Here is a 6000-nt window from a genome sequence, read left to right on the forward strand (position 1 = left end):
TTGACACCACCCAGGGATGACATTTTTCAGATTGTGGAGATGTGAACTGACCCTTCCTGACTTGGCGTGAGCTTCCATGAGACTTTGGCCTGCTGAGGGTCAGTATAACCACAAGTCTCTGTGGTGCAATTTGTTGGCGCGTTAGACTGTTAATTTAAAAGTTGGTGATTTGAGCCCACCCAGGGATGCTGTCTTTCTATTTCTAGTGATATGGAAGACCTTCCTGGCCTTACAGTAAGCTTGCTTTTGACCTGCTGTGTTTCCTGTTGTAACATGTGATTGGTGTTGTTGAACATGAAAGATGACAAGTTACTATACCTACTGGTAAAATGGCTGTCAATGGTCTCTGATCTTCTGTTACTCAATAGCTTGATCATTCTGTGTTCTCCAAGGAACATATAATTTATTCTTATTAATCTGGCTAGTATGACAATGTAAATGATGTCAATCTGGTATGAAAAAACGTATTATTTATATTTATCTCGCGAGAAGGACAATGTTGGTCCAGTGTGTTTGTGTGTAAATGTATGCCTATACGCCATGAAAGTGACTAGCCACTTCATCATTCTTCCGGAGTCAGTCCCCTAATTATTTTTGAATGGGCTTGGCGATTATATATTACATTTGTGAAAATGCAGTTGTTTAAAATATATATTTATCATAATATATTTGTGATTGTGGCTGAATTTACTCCTGCCAGATGCCTTTAATATAATGTTGCGCTGACGAACATTGCGCTACATCTTTGCCCTTTTAAGGCCATTCAAACAGCTAACAAACATTAGAAAACTACAGGGCTACTTCCTTGAAAATGTTGCTGCACTTTCGATGCACGTTAACACAACCATTGGAACAAAGTGTTGTTGTTTCGTAAACTCCATGTTCAGTTGGATGAGAGTACAAATGGCCAGCGATCTAGCGTCAGTATTAAATACACCACAAGTCTCTGTGGCGCAATTGGTTAGCGCGTTAGACTGTTAATCTAAAGGTTGGTGGTTCGAGCCCACCCAGGGACGACAGTTTTCAGTTTGTTGTGCTCCATGATGTCGATGTGACGTCCTGTACCTGTTATGAGATTCCTGTTAAATTGCCTTGCTGAGGGTCAATGCCAACACAAGCCTCTCTCGTGCAATCAGTTAGTGTGTTTGACTGTCAATCTAAAGGTTGGTGCTTTGACACCACCCAGGGATGATATTTTTCAGATTGTGAAGTCCCCCTTCCTGACTTGGCGTGAGCTTCCATGAGACTTTGGCCTGCTGAGGGTCAGTATAACCACAAGTCTCTGTGGTGCAATTTGTTGGCGCGTTAGACTGTTCATTTAAAAGTTGGTGATTTGAGCCCACCCAGGGATGCTGTCTTTCTATTTCTAGTGATATGGAAGACCTTCCTGGCCTTACAGTAAGCTTGCTTTTGACCTGCTGTGTTTCCTGTTGTAACATGTGATTGGTGTGTTGTTGAACATGAAAGATGACAAGTTACTATAACTACTGGTAAAATGGCTGTCAATGGTCTCTGATCTTCTGTTACTCAATAGCTTGATCATTCTGTGTTCTCCAAGGAACATATAATTTATTCTTATTAATCTGGCTAGTATGACAACGTAAATGATGTCAATCTGGTATGAAAAAACGTATTATTTATATTTATCTCGCGAGAAGGACAATGTTGGTCCAGTGTGTTTGTGTGTAAATGTATGCCTATACCCCATGAAAGTGACTAGCCACTTCATCATTCTTCCGGAGTCAGTCCCCTAATTATTTTTGAATGGGCTTGGCGATTATGTATTACATTTGTGAAAATGCAGTTGTTTAAAATATATATTTATCATAATATATTTGTGATTGTGGCTGAATTTACTCCTGCCAGATGCCTTTTAATATAATGTTGCGCTGACGAACATTGCGCTACATCTTTGCCCTTTTAAGGCCATTCAAACAGCTAACAAACATTAGAAAACTACAGGGCTACTTCCTTGAAAATGTTGCTGCACTTTCGATGCACGTTAACACAACCATTGGAACAAAGTGTTGTTGTTTCGTAAACTCCATGTTCAGTTGGATGAGAGCACAAATGGCCAGCGATCTAGCGTCAGTATTAAATACACCACAAGTCTCTGTGGCGCAATTGGTTAGCGTGTTAGACTGTTAATCTAAAGGTTGGTGGTTCGAGCCCACCCAGGGACGACAGTTTTCAGTTTGTTGTGCTCCATGATGTCGATGTGACGTCCTATACCTGTTATGAGATTCCTGTTAAATTGACGTGCTGAGGGTCAATGCCAACACAAGCCTCTCTCGTGCAATCAGTTAGTGTGTTCGACTGTCAATCTAAAGGTTGGTGCTTTGACACCACCCAGGGATGACATTTTTCAGATTGTGAAGTCCCCCTTCCTGACTTGGCGTGAGCTTCCATGAGACTTTGGCCTGCTGAGGGTCAGTATAACCACAAGTCTCTGTGGTGCAATTTGTTGGCGCGTTAGACTGTTCATTTAAAAGTTGGTGATTTGAGCCCACCCAGGGATGCTGTCTTTCTATTTCTAGTGATATGGAAGACCTTCCTGGCCTTACAGTAAGCTTGCTTTTGACCTGCTGTGTTTCCTGTTGTAACATGTGATTGGTGTGTTGTTGAACATGAAAGATGACAAGTTAGTATACCTACTGGTAAAATGGCTGTCAATGGTCTCTGATCTTCTGTTACTCAATAGCTTGATCATTCTGTGTTCTCCAAGGAACATATAATTTATTCTTATTAATCTGGCTAGTATGACAATGTAAATGATGTCAATCTGGTATGAAAAAACGTATTATTTATATTTATCTCGCGAGAAGGACAATGTTGGTCCAGTGTGTTTGTGTGTAAATGTATGCCTATACGCCATGAAAGTGACTAGCCACTTCATCATTCTTCCGGAGTCAGTCCCCTAATTATTTTTGAATGGGCTTGGCGATTATATATTACATTTGTGAAAATGCAGTTGTTTAAGATATATATTTATCATAATATATTTGTGATTGTGGCTGAATTTACTCCTGCCAGATGCCTTTTAATATAATGTTGCGCTGACGAACATTGCGCTACATCTTTGCCCTTTTAAGGCCATTCAAACAGCTAACAAACATTAGAAAACTACAGGGCTACTTCCTTGAAAATGTTGCTGCACTTTCGATGCACGTTAACACAACCATTGGAACAAAGTGTTGTTGTTTCGTAAACTCCATGTTCAGTTGGATGAGAGTACAAATGGCCAGCGATCTAGCGTCAGTATTAAATACACCACAAGTCTCTGTGGCGCAATTGGTTAGCAAGTTAGACTGTTAATCTAAAGGTTGGTGGTTCGAGCCCACCCAGGGTCGACAGTTTTCAGTTTGTTGTGCTCCATGATGTCGATGTGACGTCCTGTTATGAGATTCCTGTTAAATTGCCGTGCTGAGGGTCAATGCCAACACAAGCCTCTCTCGTGCAATCAGTTAGTGTGTTTGACTGTCAATCTAAAGGTTGGTGCTTTGACACCACCCAGGGATGACATTTTTCAGATTGTGAAGTCCCCCTTCCTCACTTGGCGTGAGCTTCCATGAGACTTTGGCCTGCTGAGGGTCAGTATAACCACAAGTCTCTGTGGTGCAATTTGTTGGCGCGTTAGACTGTTCATTTAAAAGTTGGTGATTTGAGCCCACCCAGGGATGCTGTCTTTCTATTTCTAGTGATATGGAAGACCTTCCTGGCCTTACAGTAAGCTTGCTTTTGACCTGCTGTGTTTCCTGTTGTAACATGTGATTGGTGTGTTGTTGAACATGAAAGATGACAAGTTACTATACCTACTGGTAAAATGGCTGTCAATGGTCTCTGATCTTCTGTTACTCAATAGCTTGATCATTCTGTGTTCTCCAAGGAACATATAATTTATTCTTATTAATCTGGCTAGTATGACAATGTAAATGATGTCAATCTGGTATGAAAAAACGTATTATTTATATTTATCTCGCGAGAAGGACAATGTTGGTCCAGTGTGTTTGTGTGTAAATGTATGCCTATACGCCATGAAAGTGACTAGCCACTTCATCATTCTTCCGGAGTCAGTCCCCTAATTATTTTTGAATGGGCTTGGCGATTATATATTACATTTGTGAAAATGCAGTTGTTTAAGATATATATTTATCATAATATATTTGTGATTGTGGCTGAATTTACTCCTGCCAGATGCCTTTTAATATAATGTTGCGCTGACGAACATTGCGCTACATCTTTGCCCTTTTAAGGCCATTCAAACAGCTAACAAACATTAGAAAACTACAGGGCTACTTCCTTGAAAATGTTGCTGCACTTTCGATGCACGTTAACACAACCATTGGAACAAAGTGTTGTTGTTTCGTAAACTCCATGTTCAGTTGGATGAGAGTACAAATGGCCAGCGATCTAGCGTCAGTATTAAATACACCACAAGTCTCTGTGGCGCAATTGGTTAGCGCGTTAGACTGTTAATCTAAAGGTTGGTGGTTCGAGCCCACCCAGGGTCGACAGTTTTCAGTTTGTTGTGCTCCATGATGTCGATGTGACGTCCTGTTATGAGATTCCTGTTAAATTGCCGTGCTGAGGGTCAATGCCAACACAAGCCTCTCTCGTGCAATCAGTTAGTGTGTTTGACTGTCAATCTAAAGGTTGGTGCTTTGACACCACCCAGGGATGACATTTTTCAGATTGTGAAGTCCCCCTTCCTCACTTGGCGTGAGCTTCCATGAGACTTTGGCCTGCTGAGGGTCAGTATAACCACAAGTCTCTGTGGTGCAATTTGTTGGCGCGTTAGACTGTTCATTTAAAAGTTGGTGATTTGAGCCCACCCAGGGATGCTGTCTTTCTATTTCTAGTGATATGGAAGACCTTCCTGGCCTTACAGTAAGCTTGCTTTTGACCTGCTGTGTTTCCTGTTGTAACATGTGATTGGTGTGTTGTTGAACATGAAAGATGACAACTTACTATACCTACTGGTAAAATGGCTGTCAATGGTCTCTGATCTTCTGTTACTCAATAGCTTGATCATTCTGTGTTCTCCAAGGAACATATAATTTATTCTTATTAATCTGGCTAGTATGACAATGTAAATGATGTCAATCTGGTATGAAAAAACGTATTATTTATATTTATCTCGCGAGAAGGACAATGTTGGTCCAGTGTGTTTGTGTGTAAATGTATGCCTATACGCCATGAAAGTGACTAGCCACTTCATCATTCTTCCGGAGTCAGTCCCCTAATTATTTTTGAATGGGCTTGGCGATTATATATTACATTTGTGAAAATGCAGTTGTTTAAGATATATATTTATCATAATATATTTGTGATTGTGGCTGAATTTACTCCTGCCAGATGCCTTTTAATATAATGTTGCGCTGACGAACATTGCGCTACATCTTTGCCCTTTTAAGGCCATTCAAACAGCTAACAAACATTAGAAAACTACAGGGCTACTTCCTTGAAAATGTTGCTGCACTTTCGATGCACGTTAACACAACCATTGGAACAAAGTGTTGTTGTTTCGTAAACTCCATGTTCAGTTGGATGAGAGTACAAATGGCCAGCGATCTAGCGTCAGTATTAAATACACCACAAGTCTCTGTGGCGCAATTGGTTAGCGCGTTAGACTGTTAATCTAAAGGTTGGTGGTTCGAGCCCACCCAGGGACGACAGTTTTCAGTTTGTTGTGCTCCATGATGTCGATGTGACGTCCTGTACCTGTTATGAGATTCCTGTTAAATTGCCGTGCTGAGGGTCAATGCCAACACAAGCCTCTCTCGTGCAATCAGTTAGTGTGTTTGACTGTCAATCTAAAGGTTGGTGCTTTGACACCACCCAGGGATGATATTTTTCAGATTGTGAAGTCCCCCTTCCTGACTTGGCGTGAGCTTCCATGAGACTTTGGCCTGCTGAGGGTCAGTATAACCACAAGTCTCTGTGGTGCAATTTGTTGGCGCGTTAGACTGTTCATTTAAAAGTTGGTGATTTGAGCCCACC

The 6000-nt window shown here is 41.1% G+C and overlaps 2 non-coding genes across 2 annotated transcripts; both read left to right on the forward strand.

Annotated features, from left to right (window-relative positions):
- The first annotated feature begins 942 nt into the window (after positions 1 to 942).
- On the forward strand, positions 943 to 1016 carry trnan-guu (transfer RNA asparagine (anticodon GUU)). Its single transcript has one exon. It is a non-coding gene; the product is annotated as a tRNA-Asn (tRNA).
- A 4582-nt stretch (positions 1017 to 5598) lies between these two features.
- Positions 5599 to 5672, forward strand: trnan-guu (transfer RNA asparagine (anticodon GUU)). The gene has a single exon. It is a non-coding gene; the product is annotated as a tRNA-Asn (tRNA).
- Positions 5673 to 6000: the final 328 nt, after the last annotated feature.

This window comes from Oncorhynchus mykiss, chromosome 21, assembly GCF_057628025.1.
Source record: "Oncorhynchus mykiss isolate SJ-2025 chromosome 21, ASM5762802v1, whole genome shotgun sequence".
Classification (NCBI taxonomy): Eukaryota; Metazoa; Chordata; class Actinopteri; order Salmoniformes; family Salmonidae; genus Oncorhynchus; species Oncorhynchus mykiss.